Below are 19,677 nucleotides of genomic sequence, written 5' to 3'. Positions count from 1 at the left end.
CAGATTAGGTGGCAAAAACCAGGTAACAGGTTCCTTTTGAGGCTGTGTTCCCACGATCAGGAGTAGCAGCGTTTTGGACGCCGTGTTCTACATTACAAGCACAGTGGATGGATTTACATAATCTGATGTGCACTGTGCTGCTATTTACCGCTGTGTAAACTCCCCGCGGTGCGGAATATGAGCCGCTTCATGTCAGTTATCTGCAGCGGAGACGCTAGATTTGCTTGTACTAAGAAACGAGTGCGGTAATTATAAGGCAGCGTTATAGATGCAGTGAAAATACGCTGCGTCCACAAGGCTCCTATTCCTGATCGTGGGCACGTAGCCTGATAGCTTTCGCCACATGGTTCCCGTTATTTGGAGAGGTTGATGCTCAGCAGTTCTCATTCTGTGTGTAATTCCCACATGGTTTAGCCAAAAGATTATTGTCCAGATTGGATCCAATTGTATCTACCTCTGGGAAGCAGCAAATTTGGTACAAACCTTGTTGTGCTCACGACTGAGGGTTTGCTACAAGTGAATCACCTTTATCTTCTGTAAAATCAGTTGAGTCACAGCAGCACAATTCATGCTCATTGCTACAGTTTGTCACAATGTATCAGAAAAAGAAAAAACTACTTGAACAAAAAATCAATAGATACCAAATGTCAGTTCCATATGACAAGCTTCATTTTATTTGAGACACCAATTTGAGACCGCACAAGAGGTTGGTACACAAAATGACAATGCTTGGTCTGGGGGAAAATGTGTGTAAATGGGTTAGTAACTGGCTTAGTGATAGAAAGCAGAGGGTGGTTATAAATGGTATAGTCTCTAACTGGGTCGCTGTGACCAGTGGGGTACCGCAGGGGTCAGTATTGGGACCTGTTCTCTTCAACATATTCATTAATGATCTGGTAGAAGGTTTACACAGTAAAATATCGATATTTGCAGATGATACAAAACTATGTAAAGCAGTTAATACAAGAGAAGATAGTATTCTGCTACAGATGGATCTGGATAAGTTGGAAACTTGGGCTGAAAGGTGGCAGATGAGGTTTAACAATGATAAATGTAAGGTTATACACATGGGAAGAGGGAATCAATATCACCATTACACACTGAACGGGAAACCACTGGGTAAATCTGACAGGGAGAAGGACTTGGGGATCCTAGTTAATGATAAACTTACCTGGAGCAGCCAGTGCCAGGCAGCAGCTGCCAAGGCAAACAGGATCATGGGGTGCATTAAAAGAGGTCTGGATACACATGATGAGAGCATTATACTGCCTCTGTACAAATCCCTAGTTAGACCGCACATGGAGTACTGTGTCCAGTTTTGGGCACCGGTGCTCAGGAAGGATATAATGGAACTAGAGAGAGTACAAAGGAGGGCAACAAAATTAATAAAGGGGATGGGAGAACTACAATACCCAGATAGATTAGCGAAATTAGGATTATTTAGTCTAGAAAAAAGACGACTGAGGGGCGATCTAATAACCATGTATAAGTATATAAGGGGACAATACAAATATCTCGCTGAGGATCTGTTTATACCAAGGAAGGTGACGGGCACAAGGGGGCATTCTTTGCGTCTGGAGGAGAGAAGGTTTTTCCACCAACATAGAAGAGGATTCTTTACTGTTAGGGCAGTGAGAATCTGGAATTGCTTGCCTGAGGAGGTGGTGATGGCGAACTCAGTCGAGGGGTTCAAGAGAGGCCTGGATGTCTTCCTGGAGCAGAACAATATTGTATCATACAATTAGGTTCTGTAGAAGGACGTAGATCTGGGGATTTATTATGATGGAATATAGGCTGAACTGGATGGACAAATGTCTTTTTTCGGCCTTACTAACTATGTTACTATGTTACTAATGATGTATACAGGAGTCTCAGTGTTTCCTACATCATGTATATACTACTGTCTCGGTATTTTCTATATAAATAAATGCAGAAGTCTCAATGTTTCCTACGTGATGTCTATACAGCAGTTTCAGTGTCTCCTATGTGATGCATACAGGAGTCTCGGTGTTTCCTACATCTTGTATATACAGTTGTCTCGGTGTTTCCTATTTGATATACATTCAGCAGTATCAGTGTCGCCTATGTGAGATATATAAACTGTCCTCTCTTTTTCTCCTCCTACCTCTCTGACCGCTCCTTCACTGTATCATCTGCCAGGTCTTCTTCCAAATACAGAAAATGACAGGACATGGTAAAAAAGGAAACACAGAAAACATAATAAAAACCGAGGGGAGCAGACCAGCACATGCAGCACTAATAAATGTAGTCACTATATACCATATGTAAAAAATGGAGAGTTTACCCCATAATATGATCAACGTGTGAAACATGCGTTGGAGTGTGGGGTGGCAGTGCCAGCACACGCAGCATGGACTCCGGTTACTATGACTTACCCTCTTTTTACCTTCATGGAAAAATACCTTCATCTGTACCGCACTGTGCACTTTCATTGACTTCCATATTGCACTTAATGATTATTGATTACACCTTCTAATATGAACCCATATGACATTTAGGTGAATATCACCAATTTTCATGCACTGCACTTTAGATTTCTTAAATTGCATATCATTTACTGTTCATATTATGGGGTAAACCCTCCATTTTTTTGCATTACAGTGTATACTATGTGATGTATTTACAGAAGTCTCAGTGTATCTTATTTGATGTATATACAGCAGTCTCAGTGTTTCCTATGTGATGTCTATACAGCAGTTTCAGTGTCTCCTATGTGATGTATACAGGAATCTCAGTGTTTCTTACATCATGTATATACAACTGTCTCGGTGTTTTCTATATAAATAAATGCAGAAGTCTCAATGTTTCCTATGTGGTGTCTATACAGCAGTTTCAGTGTCTCCTATGTGATGTATACAGAAGTCTCAGTGTTTCCTACATCATGTATATACAGCTGTCTCGGTGTTTCCTATTTGATATATATTCAGCAGTATCAGTGTCGCCTATGTGAAATATATAAACTGTTCTATCTTTTTCTCCTCCTACCTCTCTGACCACTCCTTCACTGTATCATCTGCTAGGTCGTCTTCCCCTTACAACCATCTCTATGCTGATGACACCCAATAATACACATTGTCTCCTGACATCACCCATGCATTACTATAAAATACCAGTGACTGTCTGTCCTCTGTCTCTAACATCATGTCTTCCATCTATCTTGAATCTTTCTATAACTGAATTTCTTGTGTCTCCTCCTGCTGCCAACTTACCTAGACCTAATATTGCAGTTCCCTTGTATGGTTAAACCATAACTCCCCAGTATCATGCTCGCTGTCTTGGGGTTAAATTAACACAGAACTTTCCTTTACTCCCTATATCCAAACACTCATTGCTTCATGTTACCTACTGTACATCTTTAAAACATCTCCAAAATCCAAAATCCGACCTTTTCTTACCATTGAAACTGCAAAAACTCTTACTGTCGCTCTTATTAATTCTCGTCTGGACTATTGTAAAGCCCCCGTCACACACAGCGAGATCACTAGCGAGATCGCTGCTGAGTCACAAGTTTTGTGACGCAACAGCGATCTCAGTAGCGATCTCGCTATGTGTGACACGTAGCAGCGATCAGGCCCCTGCTGTGAGATCGCTGGTCGTGTCGGAATGGCCTGGGCCATTTTTTGATCGTTGAGGTCCCGCTGGGTAGCACACATCGCTGTGTTTGACACCTTACCAACGACCTTGCTGACAGGATGTCCCATTGAATCGTCATGAAATAGCATCGTTCTACAGGTCGCTACAGGTCGCCGCATCGCTGCTGCGTCGTTGGTGAGATCTCACTGTTTGACATCTCACCAGGGACCACATAGCGACGCTTGAGCGATCCCTGACAGGTCGTATCGTTGTCGGAATCGCTCAAGCGTCGCTATGTGTGACGGGGCCTTAACTCTCTTCTGATCGGCCTCCCTCTTACCAAAGTTTCTACTCTCTAATCTGCCCTGAATGTGGCAGCCAAGGTCATATTTCTGTCCAGCCGGTAAACCAATGCCTCCACCTTGTGCCAGTCATTGCACTGGTTACCTATACACTACAGAGTACAATATAAAGATCTCCACAGCTTTGGATCACTCTCCTACATCTGTTCTCTAATCTCTCTCTCTCACCCTACCATTGCTCTCAGTTCTACAACTGATCTAATATTAACATCCTTCATAATCCGAACCTCCCACTTCCATCTCCAAGACTTCTCTCATGCTACCTCAATTTTCTGGGATGCACTACGCCAAACAATCTGATTAATACCTAGCCCCCACATCTTTAAGCTGGTTTAAAGGGGTCATTTTTGTGTAGTATACTAATAATATACTGAAAAAAGGCTCAGCAGCCATTTCAAGAAATGTAACTTTTATTTCTATATGTGGCCTCGTTGTTTTCCTGTAAGCCTCAGACAAATTTATCGTCTTGTGCTGGCAAGTCAAGCATATGTAAATTACAAATTTCTTACCTATCACCTCGCTTTACTAATCTCTTTTCTGTTCCCCCTCTTTAATTTTTCCTCAGAATCTGGTCCTTCCTATTCATCTGTAATTATACTTGTTCGGACACTGGCTACAGATGGCTCATGCACCTTTTTTTAAAAGCTATTTATTTTAATGGCGGCCGGACCATACAGAACAAGCACTTTTTATCAATTGTTTCCCCCCTACTTCATTATAGATTGGAAGCCTGCGACCCGGGCCCTCACTCTTCCTGTAAGTCTTGAACTATGTATTACTCTGTAATGTCCTTATTGTTTGTACATGTCAGGCTTAGTTGTAAAGAGCTGCGGAAATGCACTGCAGAATAAATTAAGTTATTATTAATTATAACTGTATATACAGTAGTATCAGTGTATCCTATGCGATGTATATAAAGCAGTCTTGATATCTCCTATGTGATGTATATATAGCAGCCCCAGTGAATCCAATGTGATGTATATACAGCAGTCTTGGTGTCTCCTATATGATGAATTATAGCAGTTTCGGTATATCCTTTGTGATGTATATACAGCAGCCTCAGTGAATCCAATGTGATGTACAGTGGGGCAAAAAAGTATTTAGTCAGTCAGCAATAGTGCAAGTTCCACCACTTAAAAAGATGAGAGGCGTCTGTAATTTACATCATAGGTAGACCTCAACTATGGGAGACAAACTGAGAAAAAAAAATCCAGAAAATCACATTGTCTGTTTTTTTAACATTTTATTTGCATATTATGGTGGAGAATAAGTATTTGGTCAGAAACAAAATCTCATCTCAATACTTTGTAATATATCCTTTGTTGGCAATGACAGAGGTCAAACGTTTTCTGTAAGTCTTCACAAGGTTGCCACACACTGTTGTTGGTATGTTGGCCCATTCCTCCATGCAGATCTCCTCTAGAGCAGTGATGTTTTTGGCTTTTCGCTTGGCAACACGGACTTTCAACTCCCTCCAAAGGTTTTCTATAGGGTTGAGATCTGGAGACTGGCTAGGCCACTCCAGGACCTTGAAATGCTTCTTACGAAGCCACTCCTTCGTTGCCCTGGCGGTGTGCTTTGGATCATTGTCATGTTGAAAGACCCAGCCACGTTTCATCTTCAATGCCCTTGCTGATGGAAGGAGGTTTGCACTCAAAATCTAACGATACATGGCCCCATTCATTCTTTCATGTACCAGGATCAGTCGTCCTGGCCCCTTTGCAGAGAAACAGCCCCAAAGCATGATGTTTCCACCACCATGCTTTACAGTAGGTATGGTGTTTGATGGATGCAACTCAGTATTCTTTTTCCTCCAAACACGACAAGTTGTGTTTCTTCCAAACAATTCCAGTTTGGTTTCATCAGACCATAGGACATTCTCCCAAAACTCCTCTGGATCATCCAAATGCTCTCTAGCAAACTTCAGACAGGCCCGGACGTGTACTGGCTTAAGCAGTGGGACACGTCTGGCACTGCAGGATCTGAGTCCATGGTGGCGTAGTGTGTTACTTATGGTAGGCCTTGTTACATTGGTCCCAGCTCTCTGCAGTTCATTCACTAGGTCCCCCTGCTTGGTTCTGGGATTTTTGCTCACCGTTCTTGTGATCATTCTGACCCCACGGGGTGGGATTTTGCGTGGAGCCCCAGATCGAGGGAGATTATCAGTGGTCTTGTATGTCTTCCATTTTCTAATTATTGCTCCCACTGTTGATTTCTTCACTCCAAGCTGGTTGGCTATTGCAGATTCAGTCTTCCCAGCCTGGTGCAGGGCTACAATTTTGTTTCTGGTGTCCTTTGACAGCTCTTTGGTCTTCACCATAGTGGAGTTTGGAGTCAGACTGTTTGAGGGTGTGCACAGGTGTCTTTTTATACTGATAACAAGTTTAAACAGGTGCCATTACTACAGGTAATGAGTGGAGGAAAGAGGAGACTCTTAAAGAAGAAGTTACAGGTCTGTGAGAGCCAGAAATCTTGATTGTTTGTTTCTGACCAAATACTTATTTTCCACCATAATATGCAAATAAAATGTTAAAAAAACAGACAATATGATTTTCTGGATTTTTTCTTCTCAGTTTGTCTCCCATAGTTGAGGTCTACCTATGATATAAATTACAGACGCCTCTCATCTTTTTAAGTGGTGGAACTTGCACTATTGCTGACTGACTAAATACTTTTTTGCCCCACTGTATATACAGCAGTCTTAGTTTCCCCTATATGTTGAATTATAGCAGTTTCGGTATATCCTATGTGATGTATATACAGCAGTCTCAGTGTAGCCTATGTGATGTATACTGAAGTCTCAGTGTCTCCTATGCGATATATACTGTATATATACACAGCAGTCTCAGTGTCTTCTATTTGTTGTATATACAGCAGTATATATAGTGTATCCTATATCAGGGGTGTCAAACTGCATTCCTCGAGGGCTGCAAACAGGTCATGTTTTCAGGATTTCCTTGTACTGCACAGGTGATAATTTAATCACCTAAACACAGAATGATGGCAGCACCTTGTGCAATGCTAAGGAAATCTTGAAAACACGCATGGTTTGAGGCCCTCGAGGAATGCAGTTTGACACGCCTGTCCTATATGATGTATACAGCAGTCTCAGTGTATCCTTTGTGATGAACGTATATAGCAGTCTCAGTGTATCCTATGTGATGTACACAGCAATCTCAGTGTCTCCTATGTGATGTATAAACAGCAGTCTCAGTGACTCATATTTGTTGCATGTACAGCAGTCTCAGTGTCTCCTATGTGATGTATATACAGCAGTCTCAGTGTAGTGTTTTTTTACTTAGATATTTACATTTTCTATATAATAATAATAATTTTATTTATATAGCGCCAACATATTCCGCAGCGCTTTACAAATTATAGAGGGGACTTGTACAGACAATAGACATTACAGCATAACAGAAATACAGTTCAAAACAGATACCAGGAGGAATGAGGGCCCTGCTGCTCGCAAGCTACAAACTATGAGGAAAAGGGGAGACATGAGAGGTGGATGGTAACAATTGCTTTAGTTATTCGGACCAGCCATAGTGTAAGGATCGGGTGTTCATGTAAAGCTGCATGAACCAGTTAACTGCCTAAGTATGTAACAGTACAGACACAGAGGGCTATTAACTGCATAAAGTGTATGAGAACATGATGCGAGGAACCTGATTATGTTGTTTTTTTTAATGGGCCACACAGGGATAATTAGGTTAATGCGTTGAGGCGGTAGGCCAGTCTGAACAAATGAGTTTTTAGGGCACGCTTAAAACTGTGTGGATTGGGGATTAATCGTATTAACCTAGGTAGTGCATTCCAAAGAATCGGCGCAGCACATGTAAAGTCTTGGAGACGGGAGTGGGAGGTTCTGATTATTGAGGATGCTAACCTGAGGTCATTAGCGGAGCGGAGGGCACGGGTAGGGTGGTAGACTGATACCAGGGAGGAGATGTAGGGTGGTGCTGAGCCATGGAGGGCACGGGTAGGGTGGTAGACTGAGACCAGAGAGGAGATGTAGGGTGGTGCTGAGCCATGGAGTGCTTTGTGGATGAGGGTAGTAGTTTTGTACTGGATTCTGGAGTGGATGGGTAGCCAGTGTAATGACTGGCACAGGGTAGAGGCATTGGTGTAACGGTTGGTGAGGAATATGATCCTGGCAGCAGCGTTCAGGACAGATTGGAGCGGGGAGAGTTTGGTAAGAGGGAGGCCGATTAGTAGAGAGTTACACTAGTCCAGACGAGAATGAATAAGTGAGACAGTGAGAGTATTTGCAGAGTCGAAAGTAAGAAAAGGGCGAATTCTAGAAACTATATAAGTGTTCACAAACTTTACACCTGTTTAACAATTTTAAAAGCCTCTCCGGACAGTCCGCTACATCATTAGGATTATCATATGAACTATTTTTTGCTTACCAGTGTTGGTGGGTACATGGTAATTATGTGCAGACCTTTTTTTGCTCATCAGCTTTCATTAGTGTTTGTATATTTAATGTGTGGCCCAAACAAACTCTTCTGCTGCTGTGTCCCAGAGACACCAAAAGGGTGGACACCCCTGCTCTGTAGAAAGACTGGCGTATAACACACTTGTCTTGATGAAATCTCACAAAGTTTATGATAAAGTTGCAGAACTTTTAATTGTTGCAGAGATTATGCTTTACTTATACCTAAACCTAGGAAAGTTTAGCAGCAGTGAATGTATGTGGAGGACCCCTCTAAGAGCGGTGGTTGGAGGTACGTGACTGGATTGGACAGTGGATCAGGGTGACAATGGCCGTGGCTCTCCGTGACCGTGGTCCATTGTGCCCATTGATGTCATGAGATCCTCCTTGTGCGGTGACTTCAGCGTCGCGTGCTCTTTCCTGCTATGAGCTGCGTCATTTTTCCACTTTCTCACATGAAGGCTCACATGGTCTCGATGTGGAGCGGGCAGACGGGGCAGCAGGATTTCCTGCGCTCGTGTTATTCCGCCAGCCTGCAGCCGCTGTCAGGGACTGCAACCATTATTATTATTTGTGCTAATTGCAGACAATAGGCGCGAGCTCCGCTATCAGCACAAACAATTGGAAAGTTTTGGGATCTTCAGATTTGCTGGCAAACTTGGAGGTGCTGGCACAGACCCTGGTGTCATGAGGGGGAGAACAAAAATAAGCTGCTACATTGTTGTCTAGATGGAGAACAGAATCAAAGACTTCTCCCCATAGACCCCTCTGGGATAACGGAAAGTATCAAAGAAAATAACACAATAGGCGAAAGAACGCCAAGTGATGGCAGCGAAGGATGTGTATAGAGATGTATGTTCTATACCGTGAGCTACCAGTAGGGGCAGCAGGGAGAACGTGACCCAAGATCAAGGATAGATAGATAATAGCTAAATAATAGATATATAGATAGATAATAGATAAATAATAGATATATAGATAGATAATAGATAAATAATAGATATATAGATAGATAATAGATAAACAATAGATATATAGATAGATAATAGATAGGTAAATGGATAATAGATAGATAATAGATAGATAATACATATATAGATAGATAATAGATAGATAATAGATAAATAATAGATAATAGATAGATAATAGATAAATAATAGATATATAGATAGATAATAGATAAATAATAGATATATAGATAGATAACACAGGTCAACAAAAAAAAAATTTTTTTCTGGTGTCCAAAATATTTTAATGAATTTGGGGTATTTTTGGGGTGCTGATTCTGAATATGCTATCAGTTTTGCCAGATTGGCTCAAGTTTTTGAGATTTTTGGTATCTTATTTATAGCACTTGTTGGTAAATGCGACGCATCATCTCATTAATTTCTTTGGATTAGTACTTGAACTGAGCAGTTCTCAATATAGTTTTGTGTTAATTAGTGTTCTAAAAGTTTGTTCATAGCTTGATTTTTGCACTAACTTTATGTTGTTGTCTGTTATCCAGTGAAAAGCATGAACTCATCAAGAAGAAGTTGTCTTAACGATCCAGACTCATTCTGTTACATTTGTGGTGAATACACACTTCATCATCATCAGGTGGGGGAAGGTCAGGTAACATGGTAACCACAGGTACAGGCACATCTTCACAATGAGGGACAGGCCTTCTTGCAGATTCCATGTTAGGATACTCCCATTTTCGTTTCTTATGCTTATTGAATCCTTGCACTTGCACTGCACAGAAATAACAGTCATCATGATGATTTTTTTGCTCTCTCCACACCATTGGAACACCAAATTTGAAGCTTTTTCTTTGTCCTTTGCTCCATTTTCGTAATAATTCGATACATGCTTTGCACACTATGTGTGGTGCCCAAAACTTGTCTTGGTCCCCAAGCATAACCCCAAAATAGGCAAAATACACTTTTTTTACGAAGTCTGTTATGTTTCTTCTATGTTTTGGCAGTGTGTATTCACCACAAGTGTAACAGAATGAGTCTGGATCGTTAAGACAACTTCTTCTTGATGAGTTCATGCTTTTCACTGGAAAACAGACAACAACATAAAGTTAGTGCAAAAATCAAGCTATCAACAAACTTTTAGAACACTAATTAACACAAAACTATATTGAGAACTGCTCAGTTCAAGTACTAATCCAAAGAAATTAATGAGATGATGCGTCGCATTTACCAACAAGTGCTATAAATAAGATACCAAAAATCTCAAAAACTTGAGCCAATCTGGCAAAACTGATGACATATTCAGAATCAGCAGCCCAAAGTTACCCTAAATTCGATGAAATATCTTTGGCACCAAAAATGCTGTTGACCAGTGTAATAGATAGGTAGATGGATAATCTATATATATAATTGCCTAAGGGTTTTTCCGTCTGTCTTTCTGTCTGTCTGTCTGTCTTTCTGTCTGTCTGTCTGTCTGTCCTGGAAATCCCACGTCTCTGATTGGTCGACGCCATCAGGCCTCGACCAATCAGCGACGGGCACAGTATCGACGTAGAAATCCCGCGTCTCTGATTGGTCGAGGCCGCCAGGCCTCGACCAATCAGCGACGGGCACAGCGACGATGATGTCATAAAGGACGTAGAAATCCCACGTTTCTGATTCAGCGACAGGCACAGTATCGACGTAGATGTCATAATGGTTGCCATAGCGACGATGATGTCATAAAGGTTGCCTCGACCAATGTAACGCACTCTGTTACCGCTGCTATTAACCCTGTGTGTCCCCAACTATTTACTATTGATGCTGCAATAGTAAAAATAGGTCATGTTAAAAAATAATAAAGAAAACAAAAAACCTGCTATACTCACCCTCCGCCGCCTTTCTCGCTCCTCGCCACGCTCCCGACACCGCTCCATTGCAAGCGGCAGCTTCCGGTCCCAGGGCTGGTGTGCGATAAGGACCTGCCGTGACGTCACGTCATGTGACCGCGACGTCATCATAGGTCCTGCTCACACCAGCCCTGGGACCGGAAGCTGCCGCTTGCAATGGAGCGGTGTCGGGAGCGTCCCGAGGAGCGGCAAAGGCGGCGGATGGTGAGTATAGCAGGACTTCAACGGGCTATAGGTGAGTATATGTTTTTTGGTTTTTTTTAAGTCTCTATACTACGTGGCTCTGTGCGGGGCAATATGCTACGTGGCTCTGCTATATACTACGTGGCTGGGCAATATACTACGTAGCTGGGCAATATACTACGTGGCTGGGCAATATACTACGTGGCAGGGCAATATACTACATGGCAGGGCAATATACTACATTGCAAGCGGCAGCATCCAGTCCCATCCCAGGCCTTGTGTGCGACAAGGACCTGCCGTGACGTCACTGTCATGTGACCGCGACGTCATCATAGGTCCTGCTCACACCAGCCCTGGGACCGGAAGCTGCCGCTTGCAATGGAGCGGTCCCGGGAGCGTGGCGAGGAGCGGGAAGGGCGGCGGATGGTGAGTATAGCAGGACTTCAACGGGCCTTCGGAAGGTGAGTATATGTTTATTTTTTTTTAAGTCTCTATACTACGTGGCTCTGTGCTGTATACTCCGTCGCTGTGCAATATACTATGTGGCTGGGCAATATACTACGTCACTGGGCAATATACTACGTGACTGGGCAATATACTACGTGACTGGGCAATATACTACGTGGCTGGGCAATATACTACGTGGCTGGGCAATATACTACGTGGCTGGGCAATATACTACGTGACTGGGCAATATGCTACGTGGCTGGACAATATACTACGTGGCTGGGCAATATACTATGTGGCTGGGCAATATACTACGTGGCTGGGCAATATACTCCGTTGCTGTGCAATATACTACGTGGCTCTGCTATATACTACGTGGCTGGGCAATATACTACATCGCTGGGCAATATACTACGTGGCTGGGCATACTACGTCACTGGGCAATATACTACGACACTGGGCAATATACTACATGGCTGGGCAATATACTACGTGGCTGGGCAATATACTACGTGGCTGGGCAATATACTACGTGGGCTGTGCAATATACTACGTGGCTGGGCAATATACTACGTGGACATGCATATTCTAGAATACCCGATGCATTAGAATCGGGCCCCCATCTAGTAGATAGATAATAGAGGGTTAGATGATAATAGATAGATAAATAATAGATATATAGATAGATAATAGATAGAAATATAGATAAATAATAGATATATAGATAGATAATAGATAAGTAATAGATAGATGACAGATATAGGTAGATAGATAATAGATAGATAATAGCTAAATAATAGATGGATAGATAGATAGATAATAGATAGATAATAGATATATAGATAGATAGATAGATAGATAGATAGATAGATAGATAGATAGATAGATAGATAGATAGATAATAGACAAATAATAGATATACAGTGGGGCAAAAAAGTATTTAGTCAGTCAGCAATAGTGCAAGTTCCACCACTTAAAAAGATGAGAGGCGTCTGTAATTTACATCATAGGTAGACCTCAACTATGGGAGACAAACTGAGAAAAAAAAATCCAGAAAATCACATTGTCTGTTTTTTTATCATTTTATTTGCATATTATGGTGGAAAATAAGTATTTGGTCAGAAACAAAATTTCATCTCAATACTTTGTAATATATCCTTTGTTGGCAATGACAGAGGTCAAACGTTTTCTGTAAGTCTTCACAAGGTTGCCACACACTGTTGTTGGTATGTTGGCCCATTCCTCCATGCAGATCTCCTCTAGAGCAGTGATGTTTTTGGCTTTTCGCTTGGCAACACGGACTTTCAACTCCCTCCAAAGGTTTTCTATAGGGTTGAGATCTGGAGACTGGCTAGGCCACTCCAGGACCTTGATATGCTTCTTACGAAGCCTCTCCTTCGTTGCCCTGGCGGTGTGCTTTGGATCATTGTCATGTTGAAAGACCCATCCACGTTTCATCTTCAATGCCCTTGCTGATGGAAGGAGGTTTGCACTCAAAATCTCACGATACATGGCCCCATTCATTCTTTCATGTACCTGGATCAGTCGTCCTCGCCCCTTTGCAGAGAAACAGCCCCAAAGCATGATGTTTCCACCACCATGCTTTACAGTAGGTATGGTGTTTGATGGATGCAACTCAGTATTCTTTTTCCTCCAAACACGACAAGTTGTGTTTCTACCAAACAGTTCCAGTTTGGTTTCATCAGACCATAGGACATTCTCCCAAAACTCCTCTGGATCATCCAAATGCTCTCTAGCAAACTTCAGACGGGCCCGGACATGTACTGGCTTAAGCAGTGGGACAAGTCTGGCACTGCAGGATCTGAGTCCATGGTGGTGTAGTGTGTTACTTATGGTAGGCCTTGTTACATTGGTCCCAGCTCTCTGCAGTTCATTCACTAGGTCCCCCCGCGTGGTTCTGGGATTTTTGCTCACCATTCTTGTGATCATTCTAACCCCACGGGGTGGGATTTTGCGTGGAGCCCCAGATCGAGGGAGATTATCAGTGGTCTTGTATGTCTTCCATTTTCTAATTATTGCTCCCACTGTTGATTTCTTCACTCCAAGCTGGTTGGCTATTACAGATTCAGTCTTCCCAGCCTGGTGCAGGGCTACAATTTTGTTTCTGGTGTCCTTTGACAGCTCTTTGGTCTTCACCATAGTGGAGTTTGGAGTCAGACTGTTTGAGGGTGTGCACAGGTGTCTTTTTATACTGATAACAAGTTTAAACAGGTGCCATTACTACAGGTAATGAGTGGAGGAAAGAGGAGACTCTTAAAGAAGAAGTTACAGGTCTGTGAGAGCCAGAAATCTTGACTGTTTGTTTCTGACCAAATACTTATTTTCCACCATAATATGCAAAAAAAATGATAAAAAAACAGACAATGTGATTTTCTGGATTTTTTTTTTTCTCAGTTTGTCTCCCATAGTTGAGGTCTACCTATGATGCAAATTACAGACGCCTCTCATCTTTTTAAGTGGTGGAACTTGCACTATTGCTGACTGACTAAATACTTTTTTGCCCCACTGTATATATACTAGCTGTTTCCAGCCAGCTAACGCTCGGCACACTCATTGCTATCTAATTAACGCTGCTGATGATTAAACTAAAGTAAATAATGACAACATTCAATAGCGCTTATGCAGGTGGTAAATTAACTTAAAATGAAGTTAATAACAATAATAATCATTAAAAATCTGAATAATACTAATAATACATTTTATTCACAGTGTAAAATCAAAAACAAACTGGATTCAGTAAGATGTGCATTTTTTATTCATTCCAGCATCTAAACAAATTTCATAACGAAACGTAAATTAAGTTAAAATTTCTCTGTAAACACAATCACATGTGTGGGGGACGGAGCCTCGTGTGGTAATGTGTGAGGACGGAGCCTCGTGTGGTAATGTGTGGGGACGCAGCCTCGTGTGGTAATGTGTGGGGACGCAGCCTCGTGTGGTAATGTGAGGGGACGGAGCCTCGTGTGGTTATGTGAGGGGACAGAGCCTCGTGTGGTCATGTGAGGGGACGGAGCCTCGTGTGGTAATGTGAGGGGACGGAGCCTCGTGTGGTAATGTGGGGGGACGGAGCCTTGTGTGGTAATGTGTGGGGACAGAGCCTTGTGTGGTAATGTGTGAGGACGCAGCCTTGTGTGGTAATGTGAGGGGACGGAGCCTCGTGAGGTAATGTGTGGGGACGCAGCCTCGTGTGGTAATGTGTGGGGACAGAGCCTCGTGTGGTAATGTGGGGACGGAGCCTCGTGTGGTAATGTGTGTGGACGGAGCCTCGTGTGGTAATGTGTGAGGACGGAGTCTCGTGTGGTAATGTGGGGGAATTATGTGTGGTAATGTGTGAGGACGCAGCCTTGTGTGGTAATGTGAGGGGACGGAGCCTCGTGAGGTAATGTGTGGGGACGCAGCCTCGTGTGGTAATGTGTGGGGACAGAGCCTCGTGTGGTAATGTGGGGACGCAGCCTCGTGTGGTAATGTGTGGGGACAGAGCCTCGTGTGGTAATGTGGGGACGGAGCCTCGTGTGGTAATGTGTGTGGACGGAGCCTTGTGTGGTAATGTGTGAGGACGCAGCCTTGTGTGGTAATGTGAGGGGACGGAGCCTCGTGAGGTAATGTGTGGGGACGCAGCCTCGTGTGGTAATGTGTGTGGATGGAGCCTCGTGTGGTAATGTGGGGGACAGAGCCTCGTGTGGTAATGTGGGGGACGGAGCCTCATGTGGTAATGTGTAGGAACGGAGCCTCGTGTGGTAATGTGGGGGACAGAGCCTCGTGTGGTACTGTGTGAGGACGGAGCCTCGTGTGGTAATGTTTGGGGACGGAGCCTCGTGTGGTAATGTGGGGGGATGGAGCCTCATGTGGTAATGTGTAGGAACGGAGCCTCGTGTGGTAATGTGTGGGGACGGAGCCTTGTGTGGTAATGTGTGGGGACGGAGCCTCGTGTGGTAATGTGTGGGGACAGAGCCTCATGTGGTAATGTGGGGGAATTATGTGTGGTAATGTGGTGGGGGCGGGATTATCTGTGGTAATGTGGTGGGGGTGGGATTATGTGTGCTGATGTGGTGGGGGGCGGGATTATGTGTGGTAATGTGGTGGGGGATGGGATTATGTGTGGTAATGTGGTGGGGGATGGGATTATGTGTGGTGATGTGGTGGAGGGGCGGGATTATGTGTGATGATTTGGTGGGGGGCGGGATTATGTGTGGTGATGTGGTGGGGGGCGGGATTATGTGTGGTGATGTGGTGGGGGGTGGGATTATGTGTGGTGATGTGGTGGGGGCAGGATTATGTGTGGTGATGTGGTGGGGGGCAGGATTATGTGTGGTGATGTGGTGGGGGCGAGATTTTGTGTGGTGATGTGGTGGGGGACCAGGGGCTGACTGGCAAATTTTAGCCTGGGGGGCAAGCACACAGCAGTGGCCCATGAGTAGCGGCTCATCCTTAAAGGGGTTGTCGGATCTTATGCTACATGTCTACAGACACTATGTGTGAATCCTCATATCATGCGCTATGAAGATTCTCTGGTGCCGGCAACAGGTGGTCTTGTGACTGCAAGCATGCGATATATATATTCCCAGCCACATTTCGACTAGACTGTTTTGGGCCTTGTTCAATACAGTTGCATTAGGCCATGCAAGTCTGGTCGGCATGTGACCGCATGTATGCAAATCACAAACTTACAGCCACACACCCGCCAAATAACCACAGCACTGCCAGCAATGTGAGAAGCACAAGTCTGCAGTCCAAAGAATGACAGAGTGAATGCACCAATGGCACACACACACACACGCACAGCCCCACTGTATAATGACAGACACATGCACAGCCCCACTGTATAATGACACACACACACAGCTACACTGTATGACACACACAGCCCCACTGTATAATGACACACACACACAGCCCCACTGTATAATGACAGACACATGCACAGCCCCACTGTATAATGACACACACAGCCCCACTGTATAATGACACACACACACAGCTACACTGTATAATGACACACAGCCCCACTGTATAATGACACACACACACAGCCCCACTGTATAATGACACACACACACAGCCACACTGTATAATGACACACACAGCCACACTGTATAATGACACACACAGCCCCACTGTATAATGACACACACACACAGCCCCACTGTATAATGACACACACACACAGCCCCACTGTATAATGACACACACACACAGCCACACTGTATAATGACACACAGCCCCACTGTATAATGACACACACACACAGCCCCACTGTATAATGACACACACACACAGCTACACTGTATAATGACACACAGCCCCACTGTATAATGACACACACACACAGCCCCACTGTATAATGACACACACACACAGCCACACTGTATAATGACACACACAGCCCCACTGTATAATGACACACACAGCCCCACTGTATAATGACACACAGCCCCACTGTATAATGACACACACACACAGCCCCACTGTATAATGACACACACACACAGCCACACTGTATAATGACACACACAGCCACACTGTATAATGACACACACACACAGCCACACTGTATAATGACACACACACACAGCTACACTGTATAATGACACACAGCCCCACTGTATAATGACACACACACACAGCTACACTGTATAATGACACACACACACAGCCACACTGTATAATGACACACACACACAGCTACACTGTATAATGACACACAGCCTCACTGTATAATGACACACACACACAGCCACACTGTATAATGACACACAGCCCCACTGTATAATGACACACAGCCCCACTGTATAATGACACACACAGCCACACTGTATAATGACACACAGCCCCACTGTATAATGACACACACACACAGCTACACTGTATAATGACACACACACACAGCCACACTGTATAATGACACACAGCCCCACTGTATAATGACACACACACACAGCTACACTGTATAATGACACACAGCCCCACTGTATAATGACACACACTGCCCCACTGTATAATGACACACACACACAGCCACACTGTATAATGACACACAGCCACACTGTATAATGACACACAGCCACAGCCACACTGTATAATGACACACAGCCCCACTGTATAATGACACACACACACAGCTACACTGTATAATGACACACACACACAGCCACACTGTATAATGACACACAGCCCCACTGTATAATGACACACACACACACAGCTACACTGTATAATGACACACAGCCCCACTGTATAATGACACACACTGCCCCACTGTATAATGACACACACACACAGCCACACTGTATGACACACACAGCCCCACTGTATAATGACACCCACAGCCCCACTGTATAATGACACCCACACAGCCCCACTGTATGACACACACAGCCCCACTGTATAATGACACCCACACACGCACAGCCCCACTGTATAATGTCACACACACAGCCCCACTGTATGACAGGCACATGCACAGCCTCACTGTATAATGACACACACACGCACAGCCCCACTGTATAATGACACACACACGCACAGCCCCACTGTATAATGACACACACACGCACAGCCCCACTGTATAATGACACACACACGCACAGCCCCACTGTATAATGACACACACACGCACAGCCCCACTGTATAATGACACACACACGCACAGCCCCACTGTATAATGACACACACACACGCACAACCACACTGTATAATGGCATACACACACGCACAGCCCCACTGTATAATGACACACACGCACAGCCCCACTGTATAATGACACACACGCACAACCCCACTGCATAATGACACACACACGCACAGCCCCACTGTATAATGACACATGCACAGCCCCACTGTATGACAGGCACACGCACAGCCCCACTGTATAATGACAAACACACACCCACAGCCCCACTGTATAATGACACACGCACAACCCCACTATATAATGACAGGCACACGCACAGCCCTACTGTATGACACGCACAGCCCCACTCTATAATGACACACACACGCACAGCCCCACTGTATAATGACACACACACGCACAGCCCCACTGTATAATGACACACACACGCACAGCCCCACTGTATAATGACACACACACGCACAGCCCCACTGTATAATGACACACACACGCACAGCCCCACTGTATAATGACACACACACGCACAGCCCCACTGTATAATGACACACACACGCACAGCCCCACTGTATAATGACACACACACAGCCCCACTATATAATGACATACACACACACACATGTACAGCCCCACTGTATAATGACACACACACGCACAGCCCGACTGTATAATGACACACACACACACACACGCGCAACAGCACCACTCTATAATGACAGGCACACGCACGGCCCCACTGTATGACAGGCACACGCACGGCCCCACTGTATAATGACAGGCAAACGCACGGCCCCACTGTATAATGACAGGCACACGCACGGCCCCACTGTATAATGACACACATGCACAGCCCCACTGTATAATGACAAACACACACAGCCCCACTGTATAATGACAGGCACACGCACGGCCCCACTGTATAATGACACACACACACACAGCCCCCCTCTGTATAATGACAGGCACACGCACAGTCCCACTATATAATGACAGGCACACGCACGGCCCCACTGTATAATGACACGCACACGCATGGCCCCACTGTATAATGACAGGCACACGCACGGCCCCACTATATAATGACAGGCACACGCACGGCCCCACTGTATAATGACACGCACACGCACGGCCCCACTGTATAATGACACACATGCAG

At 44.3% G+C, this 19,677-nt stretch overlaps 1 long non-coding RNA gene across 1 annotated transcript in view; it reads left to right on the top strand.

The window, feature by feature from the left end:
* The first annotated feature begins 687 nt into the window (after positions 1-687).
* The window catches only part of LOC138643535 (uncharacterized), a 43,485-nt gene continuing 24,495 nt past the window's right edge, over positions 688-19,677 (top strand). The window contains exon 1 of the long non-coding RNA XR_011314164.1: positions 688-706. This is a non-coding gene — a long non-coding RNA (uncharacterized lncRNA). The remainder of the gene's footprint in view (positions 707-19,677) is intronic.

The sequence above is a fragment of the Ranitomeya imitator genome, chromosome 6 (assembly GCF_032444005.1).
Source record: "Ranitomeya imitator isolate aRanImi1 chromosome 6, aRanImi1.pri, whole genome shotgun sequence".
In the NCBI taxonomy this organism is placed as follows: domain Eukaryota; kingdom Metazoa; phylum Chordata; class Amphibia; order Anura; family Dendrobatidae; genus Ranitomeya; species Ranitomeya imitator.
This window is presented reverse-complemented; position numbering and strand designations above follow the sequence as displayed.